The sequence below is a fragment of the Pelodiscus sinensis genome, chromosome W (genome assembly GCF_052426305.1).
Source record: "Pelodiscus sinensis isolate ZL-2025 chromosome W, ASM5242630v1, whole genome shotgun sequence".
Taxonomy (NCBI): Eukaryota; Metazoa; Chordata; order Testudines; family Trionychidae; genus Pelodiscus; species Pelodiscus sinensis.
Window position 1 is genome coordinate 1,967,947 of NC_143084.1, and position 13,591 is coordinate 1,981,537.

At 53.6% G+C, this 13,591-nt stretch overlaps 1 long non-coding RNA gene across 1 annotated transcript; it reads right to left on the bottom strand.

Annotated features, from left to right (window-relative positions):
- Positions 1 to 3,065: 3,065 nt before the first annotated feature.
- LOC149520822 (uncharacterized) lies at positions 3,066 to 4,807 on the bottom strand. The gene is made up of 2 exons (XR_016348241.1): positions 4,399 to 4,807; positions 3,066 to 4,160 (listed from the first exon to the last, which is right to left on the bottom strand). It is a non-coding gene; the product is annotated as an uncharacterized LOC149520822 (long non-coding RNA).
- Positions 4,808 to 13,591: the final 8,784 nt, after the last annotated feature.

Genomic DNA, 13,591 nt, shown 5'->3' on the forward strand with positions numbered 1-13,591 from the left:
GACCCCAACAGGGAAGGAGGCAGCGGAGGGAACAAGGCAGCCCCTAACGGGTTGGGGACTGGGGATACAAAAACAACCCCCGGAGGGCTGCCCGCGGTGGGCACGGATCGGGCAACACGACGGGGACCAGGATGGGAAAGGAAGGGGGGGACGTCAGGGGAGGGGTTTCTTCCACGGCAGGGACGGGGGGAAGGGTGGGTTCAAAGCCAGACGGTGGGTCGGGGTTAGGGAATGGGTCAGAGATAGGGGTAGGAGAGGGATCGGGAACAGGGCAGGCCTCGGGACCGGAAATGGGTTCGTAGAGGGTGGAAGCAGGGGTGGGGGGAGGATCGGGACATGGAAGGGGATCAGAATCCTGGGAGGGGTCTGGGAAGGGGTCCCCCGTGGCAATCCCACCAGGCTGCGGCCCCTCCCGAATGGGAAGTTGGGGGTCGGGAACAGGAAGGGGGCCCGCGCCGACGCCGGGCTCAGATGGAGAGGCAGGTGTTAATGCCTCGGCGTCGGCCAGGATGGCATTTTCTGCTGGGCCCCCAACGGGAAAGGGGGATGACTGCCCCGCCTCAGTTGCTGGAGAGGGGGCACCCCCAGCCCCGGGACCCAGCCGCTCGGCGCCAGCCGTCGCCCCGGAGGGCTCGGCAGCATCCATTCCGGCGCTCGAGTCGGCTGGGCCAGTGGGCAGTATCAGGGGCACCCCGAGTGTGAGGACGGGGTCAGCCACCTGGGACACGGGATCAGGGAGAGGAGGGGGCGGCGCCACAGAGTCGCCGCCCAGACCGAGGCCCGCTGGCGGAGGGTCGTCCTCCCCCTGCATGAGCGGGGTCAGACCCAGGGCCTTGATCTCCTCAAATATTGACCTCAACTCCATCCCCTCGGCCCCGGAGCCTTCCTCCTGTGGACGCCGTGCCTCCTGGTCAAGGTGGGAAAGGGGCCCCGGCCACCAGGGATGGAGCTGGAGGCGGCAGTAGGGGTAGATGACCCGGCACGTGGGGGGGCGGCAGCGGCCACCTGGGCATACGCTCTGGGGGCTGTAGGTGGATCACCCCCAGAGCCGGTGGAGGGAACAACAGGGGGTGGAGGGGCTGCAGCAGTCGTTTGGGCCGCAGTGGGCGGGACGGCCACGGCCACAGGAGGTGTAGCTTTCTGGGCCTGGCCTTTACCCTTTTTCCCTCCCCGGCCCTTCTTACCGGCCGAGGTAGAAGGTCCACCTGCACCGGGCGGGCATCGGCTGTGGCAGCGGTGGGGCTCGGGCCAGGGGGCGGGAGGTCAGCCGCAGCGGTCGTTTGAGGGCCGCTAGGGGCAGGGGCCTCCTCCATCATGGGGAGAGGGCGGAAGGAGGCACAGATGACAAGGAGGAAGGGTGAGGACTAGCCACTCCGCCTCGCCAAGCAGCAGGCAGGGGAGGAGGACGTCAGTGAAAGGAGAGGTTGTGGAAGAGGGGAGGGCACTGAGTTTGAGGGGAAGGCAACCGTGGAAAGGGAGGGTTAGCAGCCACTCCTCCCTGCTGAGACTATGGCAGAGGAGGAGGGCGCTATTGTAGGGGAGGGACACGCGAGGAGAGGGGGTACACAATTGGGGAGGGAGGGGGAAGGAATAGGCGGGGGAGGGGGGAACCAACCACTCCCTCCCACCGACCCATTTCTGGGAGGGAGGGTCCTACCAGGGGTAATAGACTAGGGAGCCTGAAAGACCAGCAGCCACTCCTCCCTGCAAGGCTGGGAGCAGAGGAGGAGGGTGCTAGCAGGGCAGACAGGAAGCAAGGTAGTGGGTGCAGGGTGGGGGCCGGCTGCACTGGGGTACAAAGGGGACTATGGGGCTGTTGAGGGGGGGGATGTGCAGGGGGGGGACTAACTAAAAAGCGGGGGGCGCACAAGCACTCGGGGCGGGGACCGGAACTCTGGGTGGGGCTACAGGACTACTGGGAGGCTGGGGGCAGGGGTATTGGGTGAACAAGGCGGGGCAAGGCAAGCAAGGGCTGGGAAACAGAGCACCGGCCAAATGTGGGCGGGGCGGGTAGAACAAACTGAAGCTGGGCGGGGCTGGTCAGCAAACGGAGGGAGGGAGGAGAGAACAGAACTGGCTAACAGAGTGGGGTGGGCAAGGCTGCTACAAAGGGGAATAGGGCGAGGAAACCAAGGGTGAGGGGGGCCCCCAACCAGACACTACTAAGGTAGGGGGGCCAAGTCCAAGGGGGGGGGGAGCACACCCACAAGAGCTTGTGGGAGGCTCAGTCCTCGCCCACTGCTGCAGCAAGACAGTCCCAGGTGATACAAACGGGGGGAACAGCCAGCCCCACCGAGGGGCGAGTCCTGGTGGTGCAAGGGTTGGTGGGGGGGGATGGTATGGGGGGGCAGCTGGACTGGGGGAAGGGCTCTGCGCCTCTCCCCCAGCCCCCCTCTTGGTGTCTCTGTCCACCACCACCCCAGGAGCAGATAAAAGGCTCAGTCTTAACAAACAAACCCCCTCCACAGTCCAACTGGCAGTCCTTGTCCTCCTCGGCGGGGTGCAGGTGGTGCAGCAGCAGCAGCAGGCGGGCAACAGCCAGGTGGGGCAGGCCTCTGGGTGGTGGGTGCTGGTGGGGTCCTTCTCCTCCGGAGTGGTGGAGGGGAGAGGGAGGGCGGCCGGTAGGCCCCCCCTCTCCCCTCAGGCAGCAGCAGCAGCTGGTGGTGGTGGTAGCAGTGGTGGTGGTAAGGAGCAGTGGCTGGAGCGGTATCTGGGGGAGCAGTCCTCAGCAGACGGGCAGGCAGGCAGCTGGGTGGGGAGGGCTCCGGCCGGTGCAGAGGCAGGAGCAGGAGCAGGGGGAGAAGGAAGAGGGCAGCTCTTACTCCCTGCTGCCTCTTCTCCTTCTTGGGAGTGGAGTGGGGCACTGACTGGCTGCCCACTGACACGGAGGAGGAGGAACCCCTCCGGACAGGCAAACCGACTACAAACCTGGTATAAAACTTCCCCCAAAATCTTGAAAACCTAGATCTTGGGAAGAAAACTTCCGCTGCCACCACCCAAATATTGATAAAGAAATTAGGGGAAAGATCATTTGGGAAATCTCACCCCTATTATAAAAATCAGGACACACAAGTAACCACTGCCAGGTTAATAAAAAGAAACGAGAAGACTTTTATTATTACAACAATATTCCTGTTGCAAGCATAAGGATCAGATGGAAAGGTAACAAAATATACTCATGGAGGAATTACGCCATGAGCTAGAACTTAGTTAAAAAGAAAAGCCAAACATCTCTTAAGCAGTGCCAGATCTCAGATCCCATACCCAACCCTTAAAACGAAACTACCTAAACTTTACCCTACTTACAGAAAATGAAGAATGGTGTCTTGGAGAGAGAGAGACACATGCTTGTCCCTCTCTGTAGCTGCAGAGAACACACCCAGAGAGACAAAAGGGAGAAAGGAAAAGAATACAAATTCCTTTGTCCCAGTTTGAAAGTCCTACCTACATTCCTATTGGTCACTCCACCTGGCTAGGTGTAGTTAACTCCTTAATCCCCAGGCTGCTGGCTAACCCTCATAATCATGACAGGAGGGGTTAGGGGTGGAAGAGCAAGTCAGGCATAGGGGCACCAGTTTAATAATCCCGCCTAGGGCACCATAAATCCTAAGGACGGCCCTGGGGTGAGGAGGCATCTGAACTGTGCCTTCAGCTGGCCAAAGGCACACTCCACCGCCATGCAGGCCCTGTTCAGCCTGGCATTAAATGCCTGCCGGGAAGGGTTGAGGTGTCCGGTGTAGGGCTTCATCAGCTAGGGCTGTAGGGGTTGGCCGCATCCCCCACCAGGCAGACAGGCATGTCCACATCCCCAACCCTGATGTGGCAGTCGGGGAAGCAAGTCCTGGTGTGAAGCCTACGGCACGCACTAGAATTCTGGTACACCCATGCATCGTGTGCTTTGCTCAACCACCCAACATTGATGTTCAGGAAGTGGCCCCAGTGATGGCCTGCAGGATCACCGAAAAGTATCCCTTGCGGTTGATGTACATGGAGGCCTGTTGGTCTGGGGCTTGGATGGGGATGTGTGTCCCGTCAATAGTTCTCCCGCAGTTGGGGAAGCCCAGGGGGCTAAACCCCTCGATGATGGCATCAACATCTGCCAGGTGGATGATTCGGCGGATGATTCTGCGGAGCAAGATGGTGTTGATCACCCTGACCACCTGCAGAAGGACACACAACCCGAGAATCACCTGAGAGTTCCCCCATTCTGCTCCCTCACTCACCAGGAGCAGCCCCCTGCTATCCCACCCACTGCAGGCAGGCCTTTGTGCGGGCAGGACAGAACAAACCCTCCCGGGGAGGGGACTTGCACCACCTCCACCCCAACCCCCCTTTCCCTAGGGCAGCCCATTCCCTCCTTCCACCCCGTCCTAGGACAGTCGCCCAAGAATGCCATACCTGCATGAGCATGGCCCTGATGGTGTATCTCCCCACACTGAACTGGTTCCCCACGGATTGGTAGCTGTCCGGCAGAGGCCTAACGAAGGGGGGGGGCAATTGCCCCCAGGCGCCACGCTATGGGGGCGCCGGGCTGGTGTGGGAACGAGCTGGGCACACGCTGCTCTTGCGAGCTGCCGGCTAAGTGCTGCTGTGGCTGCCGGCACCGCTCTCTCCAAAGTGCAAGCCAAAGCAGCCAGCTGGGTGGGAGGAGCAGTGCTCTGAAGAAGGGTACGTTCCTCCGTGCCTGGCTGGGGGGGGGAGGATTTGATTGACAGAGTGCTCCCCCCGGCACTGGGGGTGCCTTGCTCTGGGGGGAGGAGGGGGAAGTGCATGGTGGGGCTGGCTTTGGGGCAGGGGGGAGGTGAGTGTATTGGGATGGCTCTGTGGGGGGGCTGGCTCAGGGGAAGAGGCTGAGTGCCTTTGGGATGGGGGCTACTGGGGGGGCTGTCTGGGGCAGGGATGGTTGTGTTGTACTTAAAATTACTGCATGGGATCTTTTTTGGGGAACAGGCAAAATGCCACATTTATTGATAATACACACATATAGCAGTCAACACATATGCATATAATACAGCGCGCGCGCACAGCCCCCATGTCTTGTTTTTACCAATAGCTGTTCCACCTAACTGCTGGCCAGATCAGTTAGGTGGGGTGGGTTGGAGCCGGATCAATGCTCCCATGTTGACTGCAAGATGCCTTAGAGCTGTATAGTGTCTTCCCTCTCATGCAGAGAGTCGTCATATGCATATGCAGTTATTCATCTATGGCACCTTCTTCTGGGTGGGTTTTTTTCAGTGCTCCCCCATTCACCTTCAAAGAGGGAGCTTCCAAAAGCAGGCGCTTGCTGCTTACTCCCAAGGCATCTATAGGTCCAGTCTTCTTTCAATGAGCCCACTTCACAGGTCCCATTGTTCTTATTGTTCTTGAATCTGGCTTCCACCTTTCTCCAACCATTGCAAGTGCCCAGAGGTGCTTTTCTTTCATGCCTTATCCATTCACACCTCATTCACTCAACAGGACAATCAGTTTAGCAAAGTGTGGTACAAAGTCTACAAGATACAAGGTTTCTGTGTAAAAAGGCTTAATACAAAGATTCTATGTTCTGTAAAAGTATACAAAGTTTCTATAAAAGGACATAATACAGCAAACTAAAGACTTATTACAAAACTAAAAGGACTTGATACAAAGTTAAAATAAAAAAATGAGAAAATGATTAATACAGAGATTAATGAGATTTACCTACAGTTGCATTGGTATGGAGGGGGCTGGGGTGCCTGCTCTGGGGAAGGGGTGTTGTATTGGAATGGGGGTGCCAGGCTCTGGGGCAGGGGTGAGTATATTGGGGTTACTTATTTTTTTAAATAAAAGATACTTTATAACAAAAGGAAAAGCCTAAAAAACAATAATCTGGTAGCACTTTAAAGACTAACAAACATGTAGATCAGGCATGTCACACTTGAAGCCCTCTGAGGGCCACACAAATGAAAACTGATAGCTTTCAGGGACACCGAAGAGAATGTACTTCTATAGGGCAGTTGTAATTATTATTATAGATTATGTTTTAGGTATATTTTATAATATTTTTCAGGTCTTGTTTTAATATAGTACAATAATTTGATGTGTAAAATTATTTGCTCATATAAAATGATTTTTAATTTAAATATAAATTTAAGGTACTTTAAAAATGTTTATGATACATAACTTGTTTTGTTGAAATGAAAGCAGGTATAGACCATGGTCAATCAAATAGAACAAGCTTTTGTGAAAATTTCAGATACTTCGTAAGTCTGAAATTTTGCATAAACATATAATTATTCATGCAATTGGAAAAATTGACATATTTACTGATATAAAATTAATATACAACAAAAAATAGATTTTGATGACATAATCAGTTTGCTGTAGCTAAGGCAAGAAAAATTGAACTTACTTAACAAAATTTTTTAATTGTAATATCCTGTTGCTTCTGGTGTTGAATGCATATATGACGTTTCAGTCCAATGTTTCATCCAGCTTACTCCAGACATCATCAAGATAGTTCTACTATGATCTACTGATCCAAGGATCTGTGGCTATTAGTAGTGTTTGTGATTTTTTTGTTATGTTCTTATTTTTTTGCTGACTTAGAAATAATAACAGATCCACAGTAACAAATGATGAATTTGGTTCTTTAATTGAGCATGCAAAGAATTAACATGAGAACGTAAAGAAACATCAAAGGCATCCTGTAAATGGTGTTTAACAAGGTTCCAATCATGAACTGATGAATTCCAGGGGAGGGATGTCACACAGAGACCTCCAGCAGTGTGCTCCCAATCACAATGCAGAGACAACCTAGTCTTTAAGGCTGCATGCCTATCACCAAGCCAAATGACTGCGGCTTCTAGGGCCTCAAGCCGCACCAATATCTCTTCATCAATGGTCTCCTGCGTTTGGAACTCCCGTGTAACGTTTATTAGAGCTTCCCCTACCATTTTCGCAGTCTTAACCGACTGAGTTAAAGAGGCAATAGCAGCAGTGGCAGAAGCAAGAATAATAATTGCCGACACGAGAGCAAAAATCAGCCACCCCAAAAATCACTTCGTACGTCTACGAGTGTTAGTAATCTCCTCCTGCAGCAACCTTGTAAGATGGCCAAAACCACTATCTCCTTCCCAGTCTCGTGTGAGATTAACAGGAATCCATAACTCAGGGCGTCGTCGAAGAGGGAACACAAAGGTTACATTATCACTCATGGAGATGCAGGTCTTATATCGCACCTCAGACAACATAACAGAATAACAAGAATGGGAAAATTTACATCTCCTAAAATTTGCATTTTGTGCCAAGGCAAAAACATATGGATGCGAAGTACAAACCATAACACTATTATCTTGCTGCTTAATATAGTTAGATGTATAATTCTCTAAAATCAAACTCCCTAAACCAGGGGTGTCCAAACTTTTTTCAAAGAGGGCCAGATTTGAAGAAGTGAAAATGCGTGAGGGCCGTCCCCGCACTCTCAGCCCCAAGGCGGAGGGCCCACAGGGTCGGAGGCGGGCGGAGAGCGCAGGGCACGCCGGCCTCACGGCGGCCCGGGCGCAGGGCGAACCCGCAGCCGAGCGGGGGAGCGGGGCTGCGGACATGCCCTACAGGGCAGGCTCTAGGACCGCGGAGGCCATGGGCGGCGGCGGTGGCGGGGCCGGGAGCGGCGCGCTGGGCGCGCCAGTTCAAAAGAGCACCGGGGAGCCAGGAGAGGGGGAGGAAGCGGGGGCCGTATTAAATCGGAACACGGGCCGCAATTGGCCCGCGGGCCGGACTTTGGACATGCCTGCCCTAAACTATAACCCATAAATGCTAACCCTATCCGCCACACCCCCTTATGTAACATGGAGGCCGTGGCGTTATCCCCATTAGTAATAAATTGTAACACCGGACCGGCAGAGCCTCCCCCATGCCATGAAAGGCTATGATTATACCGGCCGAAGGGGACAGTGCGATTGTCCACTTTATCCCACAGCATACCGTGAGGGCCCCAATCCACAACCGTGCCGAATTCGCCCCGGAGTACCAGGGGGCTGCATCCACGACATGCCTGCCAAACCGGTGCCGCGTCTGCTGATATCCTCTTTATCATGCAGTGGGGCAAATCAGGGGCATATGGCTCCCAAGAGTCATTGCCGCTTCCGTGCATCCCGGGAATGCTCAGTAAGTGTGACAGACCGGGCCGTGTCTGGGCACAGCTGAGGGCGCCTGCTCAGGGCGAATTGCTCAAATCCGGGGCTCCTTACAGCCCCCAGACTGGTGACCTCTCCACACAGGCCACAAACCAGTCCCACAGAGCGCTTCAGCAGCCTGCCTGAAGCCTCACGAGCAAAACCCCTCCGACACCCCAGCAATATCCGTGCCCCAGATGGCCCCGGGCCTCATAAACATGTGGGGGGGTCCTAGCACCCAATCCCACCTACCCCGAACAAGTTCTGTCCGGTTCCAAGAAACCAGCCACAGATCCCTGGTCAGTTTACCCTCTGGATCTTACCCACAAATCACGCTGGGCCAATCCTTTAGAATCTATATCTAAAGGTTTATTATTACAAGAAAGAAAAGCCTGAGAGTAAGGTTATTAAAGTACAGTACGTTACATGCACCGAATCTCCCAGTCCTCGATGCAGGCTCTAGCAGAGATGTTACAGCTGCTGGTTTAAAAGTTCTTATTGCACATCCTAGCATCAGGATGGGTTCACAGGTCTTCCGGGCTCTTCAATCCCTGCAGTGCTGCCTCTGGGATGAAGTGCTGAGCTGAGAACAAAATGGCATCGACCGCATGGCCTCTTTATACCTCCTTCCTGGCCTCTTCTGGTATGCAGCAGGTCACCTGGTCCTCAGCCTCTCTGTGTTCCCTGCTGGCTGCTCTCAGGTGACAGCCCCCATTCTTTGGGTGTGTCCATAGCCCATTGAGAGCCATTGTTCCACAGGCTCGGCCCTGCCCAATGCTTAACCACATGCAGGGAAATCTTCAGTGTCCATACAAGTACATGCTAATAATTGCACACATAGACATTATACAAACACATGAACAGCGTACATAGGATTATCAGATAATAAGCTTCTATTCAATACCTCACATGGCTCCCTTCTATACCATTTTTGGGGCCAACACCCCCACCTATGGGTGCATCAGTGATCTGGCTGCTCCCCTCAAGATCTAGCAACGTGACAGTAAGGTATAGTTAACCCTTCCGTCGTGCTCCCGCGCCACTAGGTGCAACTGTGGCTGCACGGGCACACAACCTGAGTCATAAAGGGTAGAAAAGCAAAGCGGTGGGAGGTCAGTGACAAAGGTGACATTGGTAACATTAACGACCTCGGTTTCTTGCTCCGCTGTAGGGGGTATCCACACCCCTCCCACCCAATCAGTACCATTGTTACTGATGGGCGGTGAGGGATCCCACCACGTCACAGGCCTGAATACAGGGGGATCAATGATGTGCGCCCAATACAAATGTGCTGTCGCAGTATGCACACAGAAACCGCTCCACAGGAACCACAAAAATGCAGCGGTGACCGTCATGGATTTGTCGCTATGGATCGGCAGCGGTCCCTTCATTCTCGAGTTGAATCTCTTGCGCCGATGGCGTACCAATCCTGGCTGGCTTAACAAATCACACAGGAAGCCAATAGGGACCTGAGGGAAGAGAAACACAGGCATACCCACGTCCCCACGTGATTAATGGAACGGGACCTTGCCACTGTCCGGATTCTAGGTGTCTGTAGTAAACCTGTGGCCGCTCCGGCCACGCAGAGTCTCGCCCAAAGTGGCGCTGTGCTGCCGTGAAAGACAAATCAGAAAGATTTAAAAAGTTTAACACATACATAGCTTTGTCCAAACGCTCCTGTGGGGTCATTCCCACTGGATTCCCCCTTTTTTGTTTATCAAGAAGGGTCTTGAGAGTGCGGTGCGTGCGTTCAACAATCGCCTGGCCCATGGGGGAGTGTGGAATGCCTGTGGTGTGACTTGCGTAAATACCAAGCGATTCATCTGAGCCTGAGCCTGGGGAGTAGCATATTGGCCCTGCCCTATAAGTTCATCTATGCCAACGTTTACCCCATTGGTAATATTATCCATAACTTGCGACGTAACACCGTCACGATACTCGGTGTCCCAAACTGCATACTGCGCCAGGCTAAGTAGCAGGCGTAATAGCGCGCGCCAATCATGAGGGGCCATAACATATGACTCCGAAATAGCCACAACCAAATTCATCGTATAAGACGACTGTAATCCATAATCCTTCACAGATTTGCGCAACTCTTTTACAAGTTCATATGGCAAAGCCTCATGTCGGGCGGGCCGTTGGGGCGCATATACAATTGGAAAAGCCTGTAGAAGCTGCACATCTCCTCGCTGAAGAGCCTCACATCGGCATTCAGATAAAACCCCTGCCTGTTCATTATGCGAGGGCGCCGCCAAGGGGGGCCCATATGGAGCGACCGTGTGGCTTGCGGACCTGTATGAAGAAGCGGGAGCTAATGCTGGGGCAAATGGCGGAGGGGCTACAATCGAGGACCGAGAAACAGCTCGTAGCCTCTGAGTCTGTAAAATTTGCTCCGCCGTCGGCGCAGATGCCGCCAGGGCCTTGACGGGCTCGAGCGGTGGGTACGAGTCAGGCCCTACGCCGACCGCCGCCGTCCCTGTGTCAAAGGGGTCCTCGGGCCCGCCGTCCTCAGATTCACTGTCCTCAGGGCCGAGGCACAAGTCGTCAGGCTCCGGGGAGACCGGGACCGTGGTGTACACTGGCTCACAATCCTCCCCGGGGGTTTCGGGGGAGGGGACGAGGGATCCTCTGGGTCCTGATATGGCCTGGGATCAAATGTTGCCGACGCTTCCTTCAGGACCCGCTCGGCGGGATGCAATGCCCGTATGGCTGTATAAACAGTTCGCCACGTTACTATGATCCCTTTTGGGAGGGATAATGCAAGATGTTCAGAGGTTCTCAATTCCTTGCCCACCTTCTCCCAGAAGGTCAAATCATAAGAACCCCCTTCTGGGAACCACGGGCAATGGTCTCGTATCCAAACCAACAGCTGAACCAGCTGTACAGGGGGAACCTTAAACCCCTGTTCCTTCACAATGCGCTGCAAGATCTCAAGCTGCAGTTTTTGCTCTTTCGTGGCAGACTGCCCCATACTGTTATTCTGTCCGCGGCTGCTCACCTGTTCGTCCTGCGAATGGTGATGTCAGTAATTTCAGGAGCTCCTCTCAACAACTTATCCTCCGTCCAGCCGCGGGTACATCACCGGTTTGAATCACTCGTTCACTTCAAGCCCTGTATCAGGTGCCATTTGTGGTGTATGAAGGCACGGACTCGGGCCGGTGCAAGCACGAAATCGTTTTATTGCAAGATTACAACTATCTTTATACCCTCTAAACTCCCCAGAAGTCCACATCCTGCTTTTTTACAAACTGCTTTTTCCCAGTCCCAAACACAGCATTCTTGAAGGTTGTTGACTCAGGCAGATGTTGTTATTGTTGGCTCAGGACTCTTGCTTGGTTTCGTTCTTGGGATGCCCTGTCACGCGGCCAAAGCACTATATTTGTTGATTCTCTACACCTGATGCCCTGCATTAACTGGTTCTGGGTATCCTTAAATGCTATTCAGCGTGTCCACACTGATTGGACGCTATTTCAAAATAACAAAACACTATTTTGAAATGCATTTTGTGTAAACACGTTATTTCAAAATAAGATTTCAAAATAATTGTTCCGAAAGGGTATGTCTACATTACAATGTTATCTCGAAATATCTTATTTTGAAATAGTTAATTCAAAATAAGATATTTCAAAATAACATGTCTACACACAAAATGCATTTCGAAATAGCGTTTTTCTATTTCAAAATAGCGCGTCCACACTGAGTGGATACTGAATCGCATTTAAGGCTGGACGGAACCAGGTCCGGCAGGGCATCAGGTCAGGAGTTACTTTGTATGGCTGCTGCCTGAGGCTATCTGAGGCCTGTGCTTAAAGGGACCCCTCCCAGACAGCCAGTTCTCAGCTTTCCCTGCCTGCTTGCCTACCTTGATGAGGGACAGTAAAGCATTTGTCTCTGTGTGCTCTGGTTGCCATCACTCGGGACACCACAGCACTCTGCAACATGGAGCCAGAGTTGCCCCTGGGCACTCTGGTGCTTCTTGTGGATGTGTTGGTGCGAGCCTGGCTGCACTTGCTGCAGGCTGCTATCCGGGAGGTCCATCAGGGGGCTGTCAGTATCCAGGGGGCCTTGCAGGAGAGCTTCCACCCTGAGGAGCACTAAGAGCCTCCCTGGTCTGCCCCTCTGGGGGCTTGTGTCTCATTCCTCCATCAAGTCCTTCCACTTACCCCTCCCTAACCCCCCTTCCTGATGTCAAATAAAAGACACGTATTTTCATGAACACAAACTGTCTTTATTTAACAAAACTGGGGGAGGGGGGGGAAAATGAAATTGTGGTGAGACTGGGGAAAGGAGTCGGGAGAGGGGAAGAGAGAGGGTGGAAGAGGGGAGGGGGAAACCTGGGAGGAGGGAGCTGGAAGGGGGAAGCAAGGGGAAGAAGGGGGAGGGGAAGCTCAGGTTTGGGGGTCTTGCCGGACCAACTTGATTTTCATGCAAACCTGCTCCTGGGTTTGCATGTGGCCTTTGGTGGCCAGGCTGGCAGCTATCCTGCCCTAGATGGCCGTGTTCCTCTGTCTAGTGTGGATATCATGGATGTTGGGGGGCATCCTCCCAAACCTGAATAAGGCCCATGATTTCCACCCTGGACCAGAAAGGCACCCGCCTTCTCTGGGCCCTGGCAGGCTTGGAGCTGGCACAGGCACTGTGGCCAGAGTCAACCCCTTTAAGGGCTCCAGGGAGGGAGAGGAGTGTTCTTGGTTGAGGCTGGAGTGGCCACCAGGGCTCCCTGGGAAGGGCTGGAGGCCCCCTATTTCGAAATAAGTGTCTACACAGCACTTATTTCTAAATAGCTATTTCAAATTCAGCATTATTCCTCGTAGAATGAGGTTTACCACATTTGAAATAAGCTCTCAGCTATTTTGAATTTATTTTGAATTAATTTCAAAATAGTGGTTTGGCTGTGTAGAAGTTAGTAAAGTTATTTTAAAATAACTTTGCTGTGTAGACATACCAAGGCACCTCTGGACCAGTGGCAGGCACACTGTCATATTTGGCTGCCTCAGCGAACCCCTATCAATCAGGATTAGCTCCCCCTGTAACCATACATGGATGGGTTACAACAACGGACGTACTCGTATGTCAGAAACTGCTACTGGGAGCCGATTTTGAGAGCAGCTGCTTGTGACGCTACACCTGCCCCCCCACCCCTTTGTTTCTAGCTGCACGAGTCTTGGCAGTCTCCACAGCAAGGCCAGGTGAGAATCGTCCCCGTAGCGGCTCCGTGCGCAGGCAGGCAGGCAGGCTAGCTCGCTCGCTCCCTCCCTCCCTCCGGCTAGAGAAGGGGGCAAATGGGGAGCGCACATAGTGGATCCCGTCCCTTCTCTTTGTGGCACCGCTGGACTTGTCTGGTCTAGGCGCAGCTCTTCCCGATCCCGACTTGCTGCATGTCCCCAGTGCAGGCAGCAGCAGGCTGGGTTTCCTGCGCACGTCGGCTGCCCGTCCGCCAGGAGTGGGAGGAGTCG